Here is a 23,708-nt window from a genome sequence, read left to right as displayed (position 1 = left end):
AAAGAATAGGATGAGAGCTCCGGTGAGGCCTAGGGATGGAGGAGTGGGCAGGAAAGGATGATAATCTTGATTTGGGAAAGGATGGAGACAGGTTAAGCAATGAGATTATACGTTGCACAAGTTCTCTGCCAGATAGATAGGTTTCTTTGCCTTTACTCAAAAACATCAGGCCTCATCCCTTTTATCAGCTTTGCCCTTGCTATTCCCTCTACCTGGAAATATCTACCCCAGATATTCACATGAGTCAATCCTTTTATTCATTCAGGTCTTTGTGCAAATGCCACCTTCTCAATGAGACCGTCAATAATAACACTATTCAACAATGTCAAAAATCTCCCTCACATCCAGTATCTCTTCCTTGCTTAATGTTTCTTTATGGCTTTTACCACCATCTAGCTGTCTGTATATATTAATTATGAGACAGAGAAAAGCAGTCCTGGACATCCAGGAGCTGACCTGGCATTTACAGCTATGTCTTGATGTTTTCTTGTTGAATATAAACAATTTCCCAGAACACCAATATCAGACAAGACGTCTCTAGTAAATTAAGACAGAAACAAGACAACTCCATAATAGTGCCTGCACACAAATGAAAACATGAACATTGTCCAAGCTACAGAATACCAAACATTTCCCTCTCCCACTTCATATAAACGACTGCTGCTTCTTTACTAATTCCAGCTCTAGTTTTACTCTAGTTTGCCCTCCCTTTAGATAAGATTTAAGATATCCAACCATAGAATTACCCCCACCTCCTGACAGTATACAAACAACTGCAAAGCCATGCTTCCTTAAACCCTCCCCCAAATCACCTAACCAAAGCCCAAATCCCATAATCAGTTCTTTCTAACACTCTTTGACTGAGACACTCCACTGTTACCCTGCTGTGCATTCTCTCTTGCTGCAATAGTTAGTAAAACCAACTTTTTCAGTTGCAGGTGTGTCACTGGCAGACTTTGGCAGGAGTGTGTTTTGGCACTCATTAGCTTGGGGTACTGTCTGCCCCCAGCCCCCAACTGCTCCATTTCTGTATCCTCGGACCCAACTACAGAATCTGAGTATACATTAAATAAATATTGTTAAATAAATAAATAAGTGAATAAAAAAATAAATCAAGTCAGCTTTATCCATAGGAAAGCAAAAAGTCACATTCTTGGGAAGGGAAGGTCAGGAAAGCAGCAAATAATATCTTAGGTGCTCAGTCAGACAAAAAATTACAGACAGGTAAACAACAAAAGTAAAATCAACTCCCCTTTGGCCATTGTCCATATACAAAGTAGACTGCAATAACTGATTTACACTTGGTGTCTACAACGCTGGGAGCCATAACCATAGGAAATGGAAGCAAGGACAGTAGGAACTAGCTTGACACAAAATGAAGAATAAACAACAGAGTAAAAACCTCTCACCTTTACCACTGGGGGCTGGGGGGCTGGGGTGGAGAGAGAGAGAAACTAGTTGTTACTCAGTAACGGCTATCAACCCTTTTAACTCATGTATCTATTATCCTGTATCACATAATACATCGCATCCCCTTTCCCTAGGCCACTGGGAGGAAATTAATGGGAGAAAAGAAATGAGGGAGATAAAAGCCAGTGAAGAGAAGATATGGAAGGAGAAGTGAAGATTATGGGGAGAAACACCGAAGAGTGTGCAATACGCCCGTCTCGTACTCGTAGACGGGCAGTTCTAATGTTTAAATAGGTTTATATTTTTAAAAATAGGTTTATTAAAGGAGGGCTTTAGCCCTTCTCACGGGCTCTCTCCTTGCCTATGTTACTTTTTATTTTATTGTGGGAATGCGAGAGCATGAACACTGCGGGAAGCAGGCTGAAGCGGTCTTCGAAACCAGCGCTAACTCTGTTCTGTGGACTTTTCTATGATTTGTGAAATTCCCACACCACGGGGACCGTCGTGGGCCGTGGCCTGGCGGGCCTTTGGGAGGCAGGCAGCGCGGTGCGGGAGGGGTAAGGGGACGCGTGGTGGGAGCGGCTTATCAATACCCCCGGCTCCCGGGCTCTGGGGCTGACTTAACTTTGTGCCATAGCAACAGCCTCCAGCTTCTATGAAAATTTGTCTTTTTGCCTCTTCCGTTTTGCGATCAGTTCAGAGCTTTGTGTTTCACCCCACGTATTCCGGATGTAACACGAATTTCACTGGCTGTTAATCACAGCAGCAGATTATACCACACTTAAAAGCGAGTATGTCAGGATGGCCGAGTGGTCCAAGGCGCCAGACTCAAGTTTCTACTTCCCGAGCTTGGGGTTTCTGGTCTCTGGTTGGAGGCGTGGTTTCGAACCCCACTTCTGAGATGGGGTTGTTCTGTTCTTATCACGCCCAAATTCTGCAACTTCTGTGAGTGAATCGCAACTACCTTCGTAGGAGGCGTTGCCAAATCTTACCCAGTACCATCCATATTTCACCCTTCTTGGACCAGTGCGATTTAGATGTCTGTTCCCTCATCACGCCCGCCTTCCTTCCCTCCTTTCCTTTTCTTTCTTTCAATAAAAATTGCATGTTTATGAATATCTATGGAATAATACTAATATATCAGTATTAAAATGCAGGTCTTACATGGTTATAAGTTCCTATATTCAGTATTTTAACTGTTCTGTAAGGATAACTTTTGAATATTCTTCCACAGCTCTCCTGCGTGTCCCTCCCTCTCCACTGTCCTCAACTGACTCTCTTTTTTTCTTCTCCTTCCTCTTTCCTTTCTTGCATACCTTCTCCCATCACGTCTCTTTGCTAGTCTAAGGGTATGGGCTGTGAAATGAAGAGGTTGATATAGTCTATGGCATAAGGTAAGAGAGATGTGAGAGGCAGAAGGAGTAGAACAGCGATTCTCAACCAGGAGTAATTTTTAAATATCAAGTTGCTTTTATAGACAGAAGGAAAGAAAGAGAAAGAAGAAAGAAAGAATGAAAGAAAAACTTGCCCAGGTCCCATTGCCCCTAAGGGTGGCTCTACCTAACAGAACCTAAATTATTTGTTAAATATATGTTTTATTACTTTGATTTTTTTTTTGGTAAATCCAGCAATTCATATGTTGAATCTTCTTTGCTTTTCTTTTTACATATCATTTTCTACCTAATCCTTTTTGAAATTTTAGTTCTGTTTTTGTTGTTCTCTTCTAATATCATCTATATCGTTTGCTGTTTTTTTCATTGTCAATTCTCTTTTGTGCTTGTGCCATATATATATATATATATATATATTTTTTTTTTTACAGTGTATGTGTGTGTGTGTGGCTCTTCACCCTACTGCATGCTGATATAGCCCTTGGACCTGGCCTGTATGGGTTTTCGAGCTCTTTAGTTTCCAGCTGGGTTAGGTCAGTGGGAGTCGCAGGAGGAGAGATGAGTGGCAGGTATTTACTTCTTGTCTCTCTCCCTGCAGGTCACCAGATGAGCTGCATTACTTGACCGGGGGCCACCCCTCAAGGTAGCCCTCTCTACAAGGCTCTCTTCTTCTGAGTTCAAGTAATTACACTCTCTCAATGCCTCCTCAGGTATAGGAGTAATAATACCCCTACTATTACTTGTGCTGGAGAACTACACTCTCCCTGGTGGTTTTTCTCTAATTGTATACATCTTTATAAATAGTCCTTATATTAAAAATAAAAATGAGTGCTTTCTGAATGTCTCAGTATAAATTCCTCTAGCATGCATATGCTTTAAAAGGTTCAATATTACTAGAAGTCTTATTGTGAAATACATAAGTCTTCTGTCCCCTAATTCCTCAAATTATCTTGTCTAGATGCCACCAAAATTAACATTTTAACTGTTTCCTTCTTGGATTTACAGATCTCTATTTTCCTAAATAATATGTATAACTGCTATTATTGATTAATCAATTAAGATATTATCCACTTACTTTCCATCATGTTAATTAGTTAATTGTTTTACACCACCATCACCCACTACTCCTTATCCTTCCAAAATAATTATGTTCCAGCTTTTGTTTAATTCAACATTTATTGTTTATGTCATTTTCCTATGAAAGTATTATACACAGCATTGTTGTGAGCTATGATTCTGTTTCCATTCTTTACTGGATGCTAATAATTGCCTAAAACGGCAAACTTTAAAAAGAAAAACTTTAATGTGCCTAAGTTCCTTCGCATCTATTGGTAATTGCTAATTCTTCCTTAACTGCCAAATAGCTTTCAGTAGAGCTTTCCACAAAATCAATCAAATCAGGTAATACATCAGTTCAAATATTTTTCTTGAAGCTATTTTCCCAGTTGACCTCTACTTGCTTGCAGTCTGAACTGGTTGCTCTGTGGACCTGCTGCACAGCTGTCATCTGAATCTTCTCTTTGCTCACCTGTTTATAATCTATTTTTTGTTCATTTAATTGCTCCACTGTTTTAGTGGAGAGTGTTCTCAAGGGTTTTTTGTTTTTATTTTTTAGGTTATAAAAATAACTCAAAGTCTGAGGTAATGGTGAAGAGAGCCTTCAATATGCTTATCTGTTATGTGAGACTTTCCCAACTTACATCGGTTGCCCCGTACATAGATCCTTAGTATTTTTACCTTTCATTTTTGAAAGTCTGTTTTTTTCAGTCCTGCCAGCAGGGTAAAGCCCTAACTGGCAGAGATCTGAGAGTAAGGTGAAGAAAAAGAGCTAGGCATTTTGGCCTTCAGCGTTCCTATACACCAAAATGCTTAACCTCTCCCGTTCTCACTATGGTACTCAGATCCTCATCTGTAACAGTCTAACCCCATTCTTTATTTTCTTTGAAGAATAAATCTCCAGATTTCTTCCTGGGTGGTAGAAGGCCAAACAGTCAGTATATATAAGTGCAGAGAATTTAGGAATCTAATTGCTTCTCAAATTTTAGACAATCTGCTTTAAGTTTCCCTTTAGCTTCCAGTACATAGCGCTCTCAGTTCCAGAGCTTTTTGAAGAATCTTTGGTATAAATCGGGTTGTTTCTGTGAAGTCTATTACTATTTGTCCACCTGTTTTTTGGCTTTAATGTTTCTTGCTTTTCACTTCTTTTGTGTTCTTCCCATAGTTGTGCTTTAAAAAGTCTTTTTACTATAGTATCAGTGAGTTTTCGGAGGACATACAATAAAATATGTAATTTCTGTCTCAATAATATCTTAATTTAGTATGGATAATGTTTGTTATAGAAACTCCATGTAATTTCTAACCCATCTAAAAATTTTAAGTTGAACTGAATCAAGCTAGCAATGCTTCAAGTTATTCCAAAATTTGATGACTATTGGAAAGCATACTATGACTTAAAAGCATAGTCTTCAAACCAGTACATATTGTTTCAAGTGATCTTACTTTACTTTACCAGTGGTCCCATGGCAAGGGGAGGTTTAAAAAGAAAAGTATGCAATCCATTATTCTTTGGTAAAACACTTCGTTTCTGATGGCAGATTTCCAAAGCACCAATAAAACTGACCAAAACGATGAGAAACATCCGACAGTAGAAACCGACCCTCCTGGAATCCACACAATGGTAGTCCAACAAAGTGATTCAAAACTAGCTGCTCTTAATGTAGTCAAAGGAAATGACATACAAAATTAAGAATTTTGACTCAAAAAAAAAACCCACCTGAAAATAGAAAAAGAAAATATAAACTTTAAAAAATAATTTAAGAATGTAATGGATGGGTTTTAAAACAAATTAGCAAAAAGAGAGTTAATAAACTGGTAAGGTGAAATTATCCAGAATAAAAAGGTTATTAAAGGAAAACACAATCAAGAAGTTGAGAAGGTATAACACATTGACAGTTACAGCCAAGAAGGCAAGGAGAGAAAAGATTGGAAAGAAGCCACATTTGAAAAGATAATAACTGGAAATTGATCTGAATATTCAAAAAGCCCTACTACAACCAAGATGGATAAATACAAAGACCACACTTAGACATATCTGGTAGCCAGCCTCCAAGATGTCCTCCCAGTGATCCCTGTGGGGATATGATACTTGGGGAATCAGTTCAAATGATGTTATCTGGCTACTGATACTGTGGTGAATAATAAACTGTCCTTTGTCTCTCATCCAGGAGTCTTGTATCTTCTGCCAGTATCCATGAGACTGTAGTAGGCTAACTTCTTAGCTTAGAGTAATTATGATTTCTTTTTAGTGGTTTGAGTAATTAAGTTCTAGTCTCTTAGCAAGTTTGATGATTATAATACAATAATGTTGTCTAGATCGTTTATTTTTCAAAGAAAATTGAAGTGGCCATTTCACTTTATAAAGGAAACTGATTTTTTTTTTGGTAGTGTCTTGACCATTTTGTCTATGGATGATGGATCAGAAAATAGAACTTTATGGTTATGTCTATGGATTTTTTTTTTTTGTCAATGACAGTCCACTATTCCAGATGGGGAACTGGGCAAAGCCATTTAGAAACTTTTTAAATTAAATCCTTTTTAGGCAAAGCCATTTCCCTCCACTTTAGTTCTTGTTCTCATAGACTAACTTCCTCCTTTCCCTATCCTCCCAAAGAAGCTCTTTCTTTGCCAAGCAAGAGTGGTCACTAAAACTTATTTAGACATTTTGGGTACTGTCTTCAGGTACTGTGCAGATCTTATATTCCCTTGGTTCTCTGGATTATTATTAATCTTTTAGTTATTAGAGTCCAAACTTACGATCTTTCCTTCATCAAAGACTTTATTCACATCCAAGACCAGAGCCAATTTTAGTCTCCTCCCCTGTGACCAGGTGCTGAGTTAGCCATATTCACATCTTAGCTTTCAAATGCATAATTTTAGCCTATTTAATTTTAAATGAATTTGCATTGCTCTGAAGTAAAAATTCTTAGAGACAAAATACTCTTAACAATGAGAAGTAAGGTTTCAAGTGGGGTTCTGCAGATAGAGTATACTAATGTCTCGAGTATGTTAAGGAAAAAGAAACAACTGCTCTCCAAGTGATAAGGCGTTGTGGTGAAACTAGCCCAGGATTCCAGAGCCCAGGGCAGCTGTGCCTTGTCCAAACTGAGGAGATGCTGACTGACCTCCTGCAGGAGCCATCATTGGCCCTTTCTTGATTTCCCACTAAATTCTGCACGGTGCCATTCTTCTCCAAGCGATTCCTAGCATTCTGTTCTTTTTCCAATTTTCTGCCACAGAACTGTAGACATTGTGTTGTCATCCTAGTACAGAAGCCAGGACCATTACTTCCACGGCTGGGTTCACATCCTGTTACCTCACTTTTTTCTTCCGGGAAAGGATCACCAGCATCTTCTCCTATGAATCAGTTACTTTTACTCATAATTATGGTTTCCTAAGGAATGCACAGAAGTGACATAAGAAACAGTTATGGCCTGAAACGTTGGCATTATTAGAACGAACTCCCCAAAACTAAGCAAAGCATTCAAGCAAAAAAAAAAAATTTATTTTTTCTCATTGTGACAGACCACATTTCTTATGAATGTCCTATATGTGACTGTTTATCTTTGGACCCAGAAAATGACCCATGCACACATCCGTTTCTACTTCTGCCTTATTACTGCATTCTTGTTAGTAACAATACAATCTGTCTATCCACTGACCCAATTTTGGGTGCTTAAAAGTTCTTATTCAGAAGTCCTGGGCTCTAGTAACAGCTCTACTTACAATATGTAGCCACTCCAAGGAATGAGAATGACACTTTCAACTTTGAGAATGACAGAATCTACTTTTCCTCCCATAGGATTTCAAGTATAATTTAAGCCCCAACAATTCTCCCTGATATCTGGCTTTCTGATTCTTTCTCTTCTCCTGCTATCATGTATATACACACAAAAGATGGGTAAGATATATAATTTTTTCATCAAATCACTGTTGACACACGTGGGAATGCTTATGAAGAAGCTCCTCAAATGTTAACACCAGAAAGTAGAAATATCGGCAGTGAGAAATGTAGGGACCTGGTATTCGCTGACTGTGGAGAAAACGTTCAATTCATACAGGAATGGACCGGCTATTGGCAAGGGAATCCACTTGGTGACAAAACATCCACGACTCTGGCGGGACTCGAACCCGCAACCTTTGAATACCTCGCTTCCACACTAGAAGTCCAATGCGCTATCCATTGCGCCACAGAGCCTGACAATGCATGGGGCTTGGCTGGTTCCCAAAGACTGGTGATTATTTATTTGCCTATCAATAAATACAATTCGTGGAGATTTAATCTGTTCCAGTCACCGTGAAAGTTCAAGAAACACAAAAACAAATAAGACAGTGCAAGGGACACGCAATGCCCAACATAGGGGAATTTCTGAGCCTTTCAGTAACTAATGTCATTCGTTGTCATGAAATAAGAAATAGTTTGTCCAGTTTCATTTGGTCTCTCCAAGTCCACTCTCGGGACGGTTGGCTTCGCAAAAATGGAATTTGAGGAACTTCCAGCAAATGACGTTGGGAGATATTGTAAATATGTGGCCAGCCCCACCACTCCCTTTCCTCCAGTTGGAGTTCTCTCTTTCGATCTGGGGGTCCTTCTTGTTCGTACTTGTGTTCTTTTTGAAAAAGGTGAGTTCGTATGTTGTTTTGCCAATGGGCTCATGGAGCAACGCAATCCCACTGTCGCCCTCTCTCTTGAAGGAGAGGACTACAGTTTTTAAATGCGTCCAGGGAGCTTTGGAAAGATCGCAGGTTTTCTAACTCGGGAATTTTCTTTTGGTGACTGCGCTGAGATCAAAAGACGCCTTTTTATTCGCTGCCGCTTTTCTGTGACACCGTATGGTCCAGTCGCACTGGCTCACTTAGCGACCGTCGGTCACGTGGGTTGATGTCTTTGAAGACAGAAAGGGATGAATTACAGGTGAGGTCATTAAGGGTGAAACTCAAGTGCAGGAGAGTCCAAGGTTTGTTGACCCGGAGCAGGCGAGCGGTTGTGATCTGAGAAACTGGAGGAGGGTTGTAGAAGGAAGAGAAGAAAGCTCAGGCCATTTTATTTCAGAAATGAAAATAATTCTGAAAATTACAAGACAAAACGCGATCTCTGAACCGACTGTCTGCAAAAACGCAAAGCAGAAAAAGGACGTGTTAGACCAGAGCTGAAGTTTGAGTTGAGTGAAAAAGTTCTTGCAGCCCTAGAGCTTAGGAGCCTGGGTATTGAGGGCCTGCGCGTTCACACCAGCAGCCCACTCCCGCATCCTCTCCTCCAGGCCGTGGTTGCTCTCCCAATGCTCGGCTTCTTCCCAGGACCACGCCGCGCATCACTCCCTTAGCTCCTCAGCTCCTTCCGGCAGCCTAAGGACTGGGGAGGTGGGAGGTAGATCTGGTCAAGCTTCCTTGACCACAGAGTTTATACTCCAGCCTCTTGTCTTTGAGGACGTGTCGGTTCAAGTCCAAGTTTCGGGAACTGAGGAGACGCGGGCCGGAGCTGAGTGGCACCTCCAGGCAGCCTCAGACTTGGAAATGCTAGTGGGAGAAGGACCCGGAATGAAGGGCACTCGAAAGAATCGGGGTCGTCTGCGTCTGCTTTCACAGCTAACCGGTAACTGACTTCGATTAACAGTAAACTGGGTTGCCCTTCCCCTGGCCCAAAGGACTATTCGAAGTCTCACGTGGGGGGAATGCTGGCTAAGAGTCGGTGGGGAGCTGACCAGCTCCCTTCCTTACTGAAAAGGAGGATTCAGGGACGGTCTCCAACTCGCTCAGAAGTTCTGTCGTGCACAAAGCTCGAATGACAGGTAGAAACATGTAAATAAAGCTATGCAAAATTAAGTTTTATTATAAATAGTGTTGATTCTGGGTTTAGAGATTATGTGGTTCATGAGAGGAGGATTTTAAGCCAGCTTCCTGCTACTGGGAAACAGGACAGGGACAGTTAATTTAGACTTCCAATCCCCATTCTGGGAATCGAAGTGTGTTGCTAGGGCACAGGTAAATACCAACACATTTTCAGATTACAAGGGAAAAGTTTTCTCAAGTCCATATCTCCCAAACTCTCATTCGTAGTTAAATTTCACCAGCTTCTCTTTTCCTCTGCTGTAACAGGAGTAATTATTCCCTTCTTTATAATCTCACAAGATGTTATTTGTTCCTGAAACCAGAGCACTTACCAAATACAGTCATTTCAGCTAATTTTAAGCTTGATAACACTTGAATCAGTAATTCGTTTCGTAAAACACTGTTCTAGGAAATTAATATTAACTGAAGAAAAACATTTGGTGCACAAAAACAATGATGGTATTTTTAAAACATTGATAACAGTAGCACAGCAGAAATTACATAGCTGTCCAACAAAGGGGAATATTTCATTAATTCTTACTTCATTTGAATAATGGAACATTACAAAGCCACTGAAATAACATTTAGAAAGCTCCTGAAAAAATATTGATATAATATTCAATTAAATTAGTAAAATACACAATTTCGAGAGATAAAAGCAGCCCTTGACATTTGGGAGCTGACCTGGTACTATCAGCTAGGACTTGATGTTCTTTTATTGAACAGAAACAATTTCACAGAGCACCAATGTCAGACAAGGCCATTCTATGACCATGGTTGATCAAGACAAAATTAAGATCACTTTGTAATCATGCCTGAACACGAACACAAACATGAAACACACACACACACACACACACACACTTGCACAAAAGCATTGTTCAAATCACAAAAATGACCCCAAACCTCCTTATCTTGGTAAATACACATGCCAAAAAATGACTAAGGTTTTTTGCCAATCATAGTTTTAGCATTGCTCTATTCTTCCTTCCTTCAGGATAGGATTTTAAATCCTAATCCTAAATTTAAACTATTTAATCACAGAATCACCCCTTACTTCCAGACAGCATTTAATCTAAAACAAAGTCCTGATTCTTTAACTCTTTTCCCAAATCGCCCAACACAAGACTAAATTCTTTGAGTACTTTTTAGTACTCTTTTACTAGGATGTACCCATGCTTCCCCACTGTGTTCTCAATTGCTACAAGGAGCTGTATGCCCAACTTGTTCAACTGCATATGTATTCCTGGTGGTTTCTGTCTGGAAGACATTGGCATAATTCATATCCTGTATGACTTCAACTATCCACATTTTTCTGCATTCAAAATACTGAGGGAGAGATAAACCAAAGTGCTGCTGTTGCTGGTTTCTCTCTACGCCCCCCCGACCCCAAGTGTGTTAGTCATCATTACCCAAGTTTTCTCAAGAAGGAGAAATTTATTTTACTTGGCACAAGAAAGATGAATTCTCTAAACGTAGACTCAAGGACTTTGAGGTTACTGAATGTTACCTCAGTAGTATTTGGTTTGAGCAACTCTCTTTTTCAATGCCCTTCACAATCACTTGGGCCTTGAGTTTGCTTCTTGAATAATTGATGCTAGTTAGAAGTTTGTAGAATCCATGGAGCCGTCTGTCCCCCCATCACCTGCTGATATTTAATTAGACTTTTTAAATTATTTTGTATGCATACTTTGATAAACTAATCTTTTATTTTCATAACAAAAAAATTGTAACTTTAAAAAAACGTTTTAGGAACGCTCATGACACAGGTCTGCCCCAAAAATACTCCTACAGGGACAGAAGATAAAGATTTTAAATATATTTGGCAATCTCTTAATGCAAATGGCTGGGAATTTTCCAAAAATTGCCAATGGAAAAACACGTTAGAAATGCTCTGAATCTATGAGCACACAGAGTGAGTGACGCACTTGCTTTTCATGAGCAGATTTCTTCTGTTAGTCATGGCATTATTGATCTTTTCTGGATATAGATAAAAGTAAATTATTTGATATTTAATTAGATCTACCCCTCCCATAAGGCTTTCTCAGTGATATCTGAATTGAATAGAACTCCATTTAAAGAACACTTTGTTACTTCTGGTTAAATATAATGTATTAAATCCAAGCAATTACCTACCAGCTTTCTCAAGATACATCATATTCATCAGCTCTCACCTCTTACACATTACCAGTTTGTTGGACATAAAATGGGGACCTATATATGCATCTTGGGATTCAGCATCTGCATTTGACCATTCTATTCTGAATCGTTTCTGCAGAGCATCTGGAAATTCTGCTGAAGGAACCAGTGAGTTACAAATGTAAATAGGAGAACGGGAAACGTGCCATGTGAGTTACATTTAGAGAAAACGAGCCCTTGCATTGCCCCCAAAAAACCGAACCACGTAATCCATTTTTTAGAAAGCAGCTACGATCTCACAGAAGATGAAACTCATGGACCGGCAATGCCTCTTCTTAACGTGTCTGGAAAGTGAAAGCGTATTTGTATCTGCAAAGCACTTTCCCAAACACAGTGAGATTAATACTTTGGGCCTAAATTAGGAGCCTAGGAACGAGTGAGGGAATCCAGAGGAGATTTTCAACGTCGTTTTTCTCTCCTCCCACCTTAGACACAAATCAGCGGGAGCATTTCCTTCCCTGAAACCCGTTGAGCACAGTATCATTCATCGAGCAGGCTAGAAGTTCTAGCAGAAGGGTTGGTCCCACCACGCCTAAAAGTAGGATTACGCTGATTTCACCTCGGTGCTGAGTAAATTTGGTTCCTGTTTCGGAGACCCCAGCACCCAGCATGAAACCAACTCATCCGCGAGGGAGGCAGGCGCTAATTGGTGAACTGACCTGAACTTTGAACAAAGATACTTGTACAGCGAGTACTCTCATCCCAGTTCTCCTAAATGTCGGGGCTGCCGGAGAGAGTTTGACTTCCCTCTCCAAGCTTTCATTCACCGGAGTGTTTTTGCCCAACTCGCTGCACGCACTTTTATCTACGCAGGAGTCTTAGTTTTATACCTACCACATATCGTTTTATAATGAGACCCCTTCTTTCCCCCACCAGTAGTCGTGGCCGAGAGGTTAAGGCGATGGACTAGAAATCCATTGGGGTTTCCCCGCGCACGTTCGAATCCTGCCGGCTACGATCGAAATTTTAACCTACGGAGAGTGTACCTGCCGCAGCCTGGCAAAAACGTGCTTCCGGCGAAAAACAAAGAACAAATTACTCCCTCAAAAACTTTGCCCTAGTAGAGCCTTAGTAATTCCGTGTTCCCATCCTTGTACAAGGCTCAAGGGTGCCTGAGTTTTCTCTCCCCAAAACCCTCCCCAAAGAGACACATTGGTGAAAGTGTTAAGCTGTTTCTATTTTATTAAAAATTTTGTCATAGAGTAATATTGGCTTTTTGAAATTATACGCATATATTCGTGTAACCACTACCATAATCAGGATACAGAACAGTTCCATCAATCCATAAACCTCCCCTGTGTTATCCCTTTATAGTCACCTCTTGATCCTGTACATAACAGTTGGACAACCAGATACGTTTTCTGTTGCTTTGTTTGACTTTTTTGAGAATGTTATGGAAACTGAATCATACGAAATGTAACATTAGCTTTTTGAGATTAGCTTCTTTCACTTAAGATAGAACATGCCTTGAGATTTACGCAAGTTGCTGCATATATCAAAATTTTGTACCTTCTTGCTGTTGAATAGAATTCCATTGTGAGGGTGTACCACAGTTTATTTCTTCACCTATCCATTGAAGGACATATGGGTTGTTTCCGGTTTTTGGCGATTGTGGGGAAAAAAGCTATTAACATTAGCGTATGTACATTTTCATTTTTCTTGGATAGATTCCTAGAAGTGCAATTGCTGGGGTATATGGCAAGTGTATAACTTTATAAGAAATTGTCAAACTGTTTTCCACAGTGGCTGTACTTTTCTTTATTATCAGCAATGAATGAGATTTCTAGTTGCTCCTCATTCTCACCAGCCACTGATGTTGTCTGTATCTTTAATTTTAACCATTTAAATAGGTGTGTAATGATACCTCATTGTTATTTTAATTTGCATTTCCTAATGGTTAATGATGCTGAACATCCTTTTGGGTGTTATTTGCAACCTTCGTACTCCTTTTGGTGAAGTGTTAACTAACCTCATTGTGGTAATCATTCGCAATATATACATATATCAAATCATTATGTTGTACACCTTAAACTTACACAATGTTATATGTCAATTATATCTCAATGAAGTTGCAAAAAATTAAAAATAGAATTATGATATGTTCCAGCAATTGCACTTCTGGGTATACCCAAAATAACTGAAAGCAGAGACTCAAACAGATATTTGTACACCCATGTTCATAGCAGCATTATTCACAATAGCAGGAAGACAGAAGCAATCCAAGTGTCCATTGATGGATGAATGGATAAACAAAATGTACATACATACAAAATATACATACAATGAAATATTATTCAGCCTTAAAAAGGAGTGAAATTCTGGTGCATACTGCAACATGAGTGAACTTTAAAGACATTGTGATAAGTGAAATATGCCAGTAATAAAAGGACAAATACTGTATAAATCTGCTTATATGAGATACTTAGAGTAAATTCATAGAGATAGAAAGTAGAATGGCGGCTGCCCAGGGCTGGGAAGAGGGGGAAATGGGCAGTTATTAATTAATGGATACAGAGTTTCAGTTTGAGAAGATGAAAAATGTTATGGAGATAGATGGTGATGATGGTTGCACAGCAATGTGAATATGCTTAATGCCGTTGAACTGTACACTTAAAAATGGTCAATTTTATGTTACGTATATTTTGTCACAATAAAAAATCAAAAAGAGATTACAATTTTTGTTGTTAGTTTTGTTGGCTATTTTTCATTTTCAAAATGCATTACTTAATTTTTGCATTAAAATACATTACTCATAAGGCAACCATACATTTTAAACCTTGAGTATGTGACTGTCACAAGATTTCTTCAGAAAGCCATAGGGTTTCCATGAGCGCTCCTGGAGCTTACAGCCTGAGTAGTCCCTAGGAGTCAAATATTAAAGCTTTCTCCACAGCCACTTGTGTCTTTGTTGTTTGGGTTAATGAACACAAACTCACTGGATGATTTGTCTTCAACATAGTCCATTTCCATTCCTAAAAGTTTTAGCTGTGCTTTCTTTTCGATGAACACTCTGAGTCCATTTTGTATTTATTTTCTATTGCATTACTATCTGCTCTTTGCTTCATTATTTCCTTCCATAGTATTTCATTTGAATTAAATTAGTGGCGGATTCTTAATTTCAGGTAACGAATGCTTAATTACTCTTTAGCATTTATTTTATTTATACATATGTGTTTAAGGTACCCTTCTAGGATATCTAGGGCACTTACCCTCTAAGTACCCTTCTAGCTGCACAGTATATGTCTTGACATATACTATTTTATTATCATTTATTTCAGAATGGTTCCTAATTTCTTTCTTTTTTGTCAATATTTTTATTGAAGTATGGTTGACTTACAATGTTATGTAAAATAGTTCCTAATTTTGATTGACATTTGGTCTTTAAACCATAAATTATTTAGAAGCATATTTATTTTGTAAACAAATACAAATTTTAACTTTTGTGTTTTGATTTTTGGCACAATTTTATTGTTCTGAAATAATAGCATGTATCTAACCCTGTTATGTTTTTGGAGACTTGCTTTGTGGCCTGGTAAAATGTCAAGTTTGAGATAATTCCATGTGTGTTTGGAAAAAGTTGGAATCCAGAAGTTGGTATGTGCACTGTTCCTTATATATGTATGTATATTATATGAATTGCATTCCTTTGTCTTATGGCTATTTTTTCATGTGTGCTTTTAATTAGTTTTTCAGAGAGGTGTATTGTGCAAAACTATCCCACCATGACTGTGATTTTTATCTTTCTCTTTGTACTTCCATCAATTTCTGGATTTTCTTCTCCATTTCTTAAACTTCCAGAAGCAAGAAATTCTGCATAGAGCATGATTTATGTAACAGCTAGGACTTGGAGATACCAGGTGCTCCCTCCAATTGGACAACTGCAACAAGAAAAGCCTCGGGAAAAAAATATATTTAATTTATACAAGCTTTAGAATATCCATTGAGACTTTAGGGACATGCTGCTTCTTAGAATTTTACGTGTTTCCTTCCTCAAAAGAAATGAGGAAAATGTAATTCAAAGATAATTTTTCTCATGGGAAACTCTGGATGAAGACTGAGGATAAGCTGCAGTGCAGATTCTGATCACCCTGTGCTTAAAAATGAACCTGGTTCCATCCACTGGTCCTGACCTAGAGATGTCTAACTCTGGCTTCTCAAAACTGCATAGTCAGGAACCCACATCCCATAACCAACCACTCTGAGATGAGAGGGGCACTCAGAACTGGTTTGACTAGAATCTCAGCCTCAGGCGTGTGTGCAGCTTTGCCTCGTAAGTTACAATATTGGGGCTAATGAGTCATGGAGCCTGAATTTAAAGATGTTTCTTTAGCAGCTTTATGCCTAATTTTACTTGAGTGATTTCATTTTTTAATAGTTACAATTAGACTACATGATATAAAGGAGGAACTCTTAGCCTAAGGCATAGAGTCTTCAATAATTTTGTGAATTCCCTGGCATGGTTTGCTAAGTGCTGTGTTTTGTGTCTAGGTTCATCTTGGTGTGAGAGAGTGCCTAAGTTTCCATTCCATTTGCCATGGGGTGCTAAACAAACAAAGGTTTTAGAAGTCTTTCCTAATAACTTCACAATCTATTAAAGGGAGAGAGAGGAAAATGCCAACTTAATTTTCTTATTTTGAAAAATGCATTAAATGCCTTTTGGTGGCCATGAGGCCCCAAGCAAATTCTTTTTAACTAGTACAAGCAGCTTTTCTACATGGGCTCAATGCCTTTTTCCCGCATGGCAACCAATGCTCACCAATATATTAAGGATAAAAGCCCCACCGGAAGCTCCTATGTTCACCAGCAGTGCCCTACTTGGTTTTCACATTCACATTCTGATGCTGGCATGTCCCCCTAGAAGTAAACAGCAATGGGGCTTGTCTGAGCCATAATTCTAAGTCCATTATGGAGCTTATTCTTTACTTTCTCTTTTATATATTACTATATTGTTGCTGCCCAAGATAAACCACTCCATCTTTTACAATCAGGATCCATGTGCTGCACTCTTATTGTGCATTTTTTGTATGGAAGATCATGGACCAGCACTTTCTGCAGAGTAGCAGTATTAATTCTTGTGCAAACCAAATTCCATTTTATTTGTATTTTAGCTTTCCATCATACCTGTGCCATTAGTCTGAGTTACAAGCGCTTTCTCCAACCTATTCCTGGCTAGGCTTTGTTTTATGTACACGTTGATAGAGCTCCCTTCCTAGTAGATACGCATCTCCACAAGGACAGGGGTTGCGCGCTTATCTTGTTTATCTTTATGCCTCCAGCACCTTGCACAGCATCCGATCCTTCACAGGAATTCAGTAAAACTAGCTAAACAAATGATTTGAAAAAGGTGCTAATCTAATGACTTTTTTCCACAATAAGAACTTAAAAAAATCTGTTTGAATTCTTTGTTTCATTTCTAATTTCTTCTTATCCCATCCCTTCTTCCTGATTTTCTGATACACACACACACACACACACACACATATATATATATAGTAGCCCTAGACAAAGAGGTGACATCGTCTATCACCCGGCCTGAGAGAATGGCTTATTTAGGAAAGGTGGGGAGGTTTTATCTCTGGACTCTGCACGCGTTAGTTCTACATTCCCTTTAAAATTGTTTCTTTTGGCTATGGTTTTTGTTCTGTGCTCTTGTGAGTTACAGGATAATACTTTATTCACGCGCTGGAGATCATATGCAGTTGTGTTGGGAGAACACAACTCAGAGTCTGGTACAAGTTCCTATAGCCTTTAGAAGGTCCGCACTATAAGGGTTTTGCACGGGGTTAATGTTTTGCAAGATCCTCCTGTGTTTGTTTGTAACCACTGAGACTACTGGAAGAAGTGGGCCCCCTTTGCAATTTTGTTCATCTCAGTTAGCAGGAGAGTTCCATTCTGTTATCTTCCGCCACGTGGGCGAGTGCACCAGACAGCAGGAAGCTGCTGTGAGTGAGAGGCGGAGGGCCGTACGTGGCGACGTTCTCGCTGCCATCGCAGAGGCCTCTGTCACTGAACTCTCAGAACAGTCCTGAGGGCGGACATTTGTTTTCCCCGGGTAGTCACTGCGCCGCCTCATTTAAGGGGGCAGATGTCCTTCCATGGAGTTAGAAGTCATTATGCAGTCGTAGGAGAATGCCTATATACACATCCACTGTGACGAGTGCTGGGAAAGGAGCCAGCATCCCCAGAATTCCACCAACACAAATTCCAAAGCGCAACTCGGCTAAAGCTCTGTGGAAATCTCAACAGAAACTTGCTGCTGGGAGGCCTCGGTGAGTGCAGCCGAAAGGAGGCGAGAGGACAGGCGAGCTGAAAGGGAGTCAGGGGTTCTGTTGGCTGCGTAGACGCGGAGGGATCCACCGACACCGCCCAAGAAACCTAGTGTTTAAGGAAGCGCTCTGGATCTAAGAAAAAGGTGTCTATGGAATAGCAGTAAAACAAACAAACAAACAAAAACACCCCACAAAGTCTTTAGTACAATTTGGCAGCCTTCACTGGGCACCTTCTTCTTGATGAAGGCGAGTATGATGAGTCACTGATCCTGAAATATCGCGTCCCTTACAGATCGCTACAGGTGACAAAATTCAGACTTTTTCTTCAAGCATACCTTTTCCATTTTCTCGAAAACGTAGCTTTTCTCAAGGTTTCTTCTGTGAATGTGCCAGAAATTAACACATTAAAGCTTGTTTTCCTAGAGGCAATGGACCTGATAACTACATACTCTGTGGGGAAAAATATCACATGGCTGAAATTGAGCAGAGGTGCAGATAAAAGACTTGAAATTTCTAAGGCTCAGTTTTCCCGTCTATATAAAGACTAAAAAAGTTTCAGCGAGTTTTTAAGTATTAAATCATATAATGGATATAAGACGTTCAGTTCAGTGCTGGTGTATATAAGAACTGCTCACTCTGTTTTTCTTAATGAAGAAAGCGAGGGCTAGGATCGCCAAGTTTCTGAGTTAATGGTAGGGGGCAGACACTATGGGTTCCTTGGCAAAAAATAGGATGAAAAGTAAAAATAAATAAAATTAAATCCCCTAGGATTTTCTTCGAAAGTGACCTGAGTGGACGTAGACTAAAAATTTTGATTGTTTAAGCTAGATGATTTCAGTAGAGCTACTAAGACATATCATGGACAATTATGATGTGAAGCCTTTCGAGTGCGGTTCCATGGTGTAATGGTTAGCACTCTGGACTCTGAATCCAGCGATCCGAGTTCAAGTCTCGGTGGAACCTGCTTCACCCTTTCGTTTCACTTGTTTTCCCCGGAAAATACTGTCCACCTAAAAGACCGCTATCAATTTTGCCTCTAATATCTCCTGTGAGCTCCTGTGAGTCCAAACATATTTGTATCTGAGTGAGGAGGCAGAAGTGGAATTCCATTCTGGTTTAATGGAATTCGTTTTATAAGGCATAAAAGAAGTATCAGAAGTAAGTTAAGTACAGGTGGAAGATAACAAAACCCCTGCACTCTGCTGCGACTAGAAAGCCAACTCTAATAAAAAGCAATAACGCTCTTTAATAAAGTTTATTTTCTGTGCACATTAAAAAGAATATTTGAAATTGTTCAATATTTCAAATATGGGAAATAAATAAATCTAATAGTATTGGATAATATACAGTTAATAGCAAATTTCTCTTCTGCCCATGACCTCTACCTGCACAATTTCTGACGCACTCCACCCCATCCACAAGGCCACTGAACCCAGTATATATAAGTGCTTTATATATACTAAATACAGACAGACACCACAGACACGGTGGGGCGGGGGGGGGGGCAGATCTAAATATAGAATATCTTAAAGTAGGTGACTCTAAGTAAAAGGGCCTGCAAGACTCATTATTACATTTAAAAAATATCTACAGATTTAACACACTTCAAGTTAAAATTGAGGGGGGAATCCATAATGATATTTTCATTGCAATATTCGTCTGGTCATTGTGCCATGCACAAAACACCAAACATCTCTTTTTCTCAGATAAAATGAGTGACTTATGCTAATGAATGATTTCTTTACTAATTACATTCTTTGTATATAAGTTTTCCTTTTTTCATTTGTTCTTGTACTGTTTTGCCCAGGTCTCAGGAAATTTTTTTTTTTTTTTTTAGTATAGTATTTGTCTTGGATGAAGTGTGAGTTGTTTTGTTTTGTTTTCCTGAATTAGAAATTTGCAGGCATTTCACGTGGACTAGGGGCTGGGAAGATTTCCCCCCCCCCCACACACAAATAGTCTCTTTATGATACCAGGTTGTGTGTGGAATTTTTAAGCAAAATTTTTTTCTCACAACCAACACATATCACTAACTCCAAGTGTGCTCACAATGAAGATTCTCCCCCATACACTGATCTTATTCACTGTCTGCTTCTTCTTAACATTGCCCATGTGTAAGTTGCTTATCCAAACATTCATATGTAGATTCTCCTTCATAATAAATGAGTTCTGTGAAGTTCCTGCTTCCACATGTAAACATATTTCATTGTTCAAAACCAGAGAGTGTTGGTTTTCTCTCTCACAGTGCCACTAACTGTGAAACACTATACACCCCTGTTTGTTTGTTTGTTTGTTTTTTGCATATGCTGTACTGGGAAAACACTACTTATGGTCTCATTACAGCCCTTCGACCTTCACAGTATGTGGAATCTACTCTTCATGCTCCATCGTTCATATACTGCACAGATCACTTTTAATTTGGTCAGAATTGAAGTTTGCTTTATCTTTCTTGTATTTATTGATACATAAATTTTCTTTCCCAGATGAAAATGCAAAAAACGCCTCTACTCTGCAACTGTAACTCTATCTTTACTGCATACATTTATTGCCATCACACAGTTTAAATACCAAATGGAGATATAAATATTATGGAGCTCTTGCTTATATCACATCTTAAGTGTTCAACAAAAATGGCCCGTCTCGCTACTTTTTATGAAACCCGACAGCCCTTTGGTTGACCATAGTGACGAATCAACAGTAGGAGAATATCACTGTGCTTTTATAGTAGAAAGAGGGACTGCAATGTTCTTTCAGGCGTGTTTAACCACGCAGAGTTCCTGGTAAAATCTTAGTCGACAGGATTCGAACCTGCGCAGGAAACTCTCAATGGACTTCAAGTCCATCACCTTAACCACTCGGCCACAACTACCAACTTACTGACTGTTTAGTGGGCTAAAGTGAAAACTAGTGGTGGATATGTGGCACGTTCCCCAACGGTAGGTCTGGCAACAAAAAGTTTCTTAGCCCTGTCCAGGCCACTCCCTCGAGAATGAATGAGCTCATCTAGAGCAAATCAAGAGCCAGCTGGTGATGTAATTGAATAAAATGCTCCTAGACAAGCGACTCGAACTTCTTAGACGCTGGAGCTTGACCAAAAGCCGGTGATAATCTTGGACACGCACGATCACACCTAATTCTCGGGAACCTGCTGAAGGGGAGCTTTGAGTTTAGAGTGAGCTCTAAACAACCTCCAGTCGCAAATACCAATGGGAGAAGGAACTCGAATGAAGGGAACGTGCAAGAAATGGCGGGGGTGGGGGTGAGGAGTCATCTATGTTTACTTTCAGGTTTAAAATCTAAATCAGGAATCTCTTCCATGGATCAAACTGACATGCTTCCAAAAGAACGATTAAAATTGGACTGCGGCGACAGTTCGGAATGAGGGGGCGGGGTGGGGGGCGAGCAATTTCTGTCCTAACTGGAAAAGACAAGGCAGGAGAGGTCTCGGACCCCTTCCTTTGAAGGTCACTTATGTTGTCCTAGTGAAGGACGCGAGACAATTCCCAAGCGAACGAAGCCTTCAGCCTCCGGAGCCCGGGGGAAAGGGAGGAACTCAGAATACAGCTTTTCCAGGGATCCGAACTCAGCAGGAAGACATTCTCAATGCAGAATAGCGCCAAAAAGAAATGCAAACATGTATATGTCAGAATAAATCTAGCTAAATTAATACGGTTGATTCTTGAGTCAGAGACTATCTGGTTTATGAGAATGGGATGATGAAGGGGACACTTGGCTTAGATTCCTTTTTATGGAAATGTCAAGGACTCCAAAACCAAGGACTTTCTCTGAGTTCTAGGAATGGAAGTGCGTCCCCAGGGCATAAACTAGTAGATTTAAAGAGAATCTCAGATACAAAAGGAATGTGACCTCCATGATCGAGGCTGGAATTTGTCCCTCTGGTAGCTAAAAAACATGTTTTTCTTTAGGACAGTAAAAACAATCCTCCCCTCACTGTAGTCTTGCAAATATTATTTGGTCTTACTACCGTGGCGCTTGCTATATACCTCCATTTAGATTCATAAGGAGTTTATAACCTTTAACACAGTAAATTTATTTTCAAGTTTGTTGTCCTTGAGCGGTCTTATCAAAGTTATTGTCGCCAGCAGCAGCATGTGCACCACCTGGGGACTTGTGAGAAATGCAGATTCTTGGGCTTGAATTCAGATCTACAGAATTAAAAACTTGCTAGGAGGGGGGAGAGCAGAAGCCGGGAGATCCAGCAATTTGTATTAACAAGAAGCCCTCCAGGTGGTTCTGATGCCCACCGAAGTCTGAGAAGCACCCTCTTAAGGAACTAATCTTAACAAAGAAAAACACGTACTGCATAAAAATCTTTATTTTTATTTCTCATTGTGATAGCAAAAAGCAGGTATTTAAAAATAGATAAGTGTTTAAATATTTTTGCTTCATCTGTGTAATAGATCATTGCAAAGCCAGTAAAACAAAATCTGGGAACACTTTGTAATTGATCTGGGAAAATGTTTATAATGTTCACTGACAAGAGCAGGATGCAAAGAACATGACTTCAACTATGCAAAACTTTTGCATATGAAATATTGGGAGTAGAGGAGGAGTACTTCAAAACGTTGCTAGTGCTGGCTTCTGGGTTGCAGGATTATGAGTTAATTTTGTTGTTGTTGCTTTTTACAGTGTAAAGTAATCATCAAGTTTTGTAAGTGAATAGCGGAACAATGTCTTTTATTGATTTATTGGTTATTTACTGATGTTGCTCGAGAGCGGATATTTGCCTCAAGTGGTAGTTGGATTAATCGTCTGTCTTGTTCGATACACTCCACAGTGAAAGCATTCACCTTAAACTTGTTTCTCAAATAATCAATGCCATTTAGAGACTGTTAGAATTAATGAAGACTTCTCCACCCCTTCTTGCTTGCTATTTTTTTTTCTTTTTTAAAAATCATTTTGAAAGAACACTGAGCACAGTTTTATAAGTCTTTTAAATTTGTAACATGAATTTTCACGTTTTTAAGGTTTGGGGGGCTGTTTTATTTGAGGTCTGTTCCCTAGTTATTCTTGCATATGGATGCAGGAAAATAAAAAAGTGTTGACATAGGTGGGACAATCCTTCAAATCAAATAGTTGTGAGTTTTCTAAAAGATTGAAATCTTTTAGAAATTTCAGAATCTTCCACTATATGGATGTCCCAAAAATTTAGTTTTAAAACTGATGGTCATCTCAAGTTTTTCAAATCGTGGTTATACTCATAATTCTGCAACAAATGTTAGAGTGTGTCTCAGTTTTGAGTGTGTGTATCTCAAGGATCCCCATCAGAAGCTGCCAGATCAGGAAGCTGGTCTCTCAGGATGTCTCCTGCTTAGGTTTCTTCTAGCAGAGCATCAGAATAAGGGGCCCTTCCAGACTGAGGAGGAAGTGTTACTTGCCAGTTTGCCGCCATAGCGTGATATTTGTCTAAATGATGTCAAGGAATAAGAAACTTTTCTTAGTATGAATACACTTTCTGGTAGAAAATTTGATCCTTTGAAGAGAGCTGGAGTTCCATGCAGCCACTTATGCTAATAGAATGAGCACCTGCTAC

The 23,708-nt window shown here is 39.5% G+C and overlaps 3 non-coding genes across 3 annotated transcripts; 2 read left to right on the top strand and 1 right to left on the bottom strand.

The window, feature by feature from the left end:
- Positions 1-7,967: 7,967 nt before the first annotated feature.
- Positions 7,968-8,055, bottom strand: TRNAR-UCU (transfer RNA arginine (anticodon UCU)). The gene is given in 2 exon segments: positions 7,968-8,003; positions 8,019-8,055. It is a non-coding gene; the product is annotated as a tRNA-Arg (tRNA).
- Positions 8,056-12,760: 4,705 nt separating this feature from the next.
- Positions 12,761-12,842, top strand: TRNAS-AGA (transfer RNA serine (anticodon AGA)). Its single transcript has one exon. It is a non-coding gene; the product is annotated as a tRNA-Ser (tRNA).
- A 6,203-nt stretch (positions 12,843-19,045) lies between these two features.
- On the top strand, positions 19,046-19,117 carry TRNAQ-CUG (transfer RNA glutamine (anticodon CUG)). Its single transcript has one exon. It is a non-coding gene; the product is annotated as a tRNA-Gln (tRNA).
- The last annotated feature ends 4,591 nt before the right edge of the window (positions 19,118-23,708 follow it).

Source organism: Delphinapterus leucas, chromosome 10, assembly GCF_059928025.1.
Source record: "Delphinapterus leucas isolate spDelLeu-1000000601 "Yukka" chromosome 10, BTC_Dleu_Yukka2, whole genome shotgun sequence".
NCBI classification, from domain to species: domain Eukaryota; kingdom Metazoa; phylum Chordata; class Mammalia; order Artiodactyla; family Monodontidae; genus Delphinapterus; species Delphinapterus leucas.
Note: the sequence above shows the minus strand (reverse complement) of the source record. Positions and strands in the feature narration are given on the sequence as shown.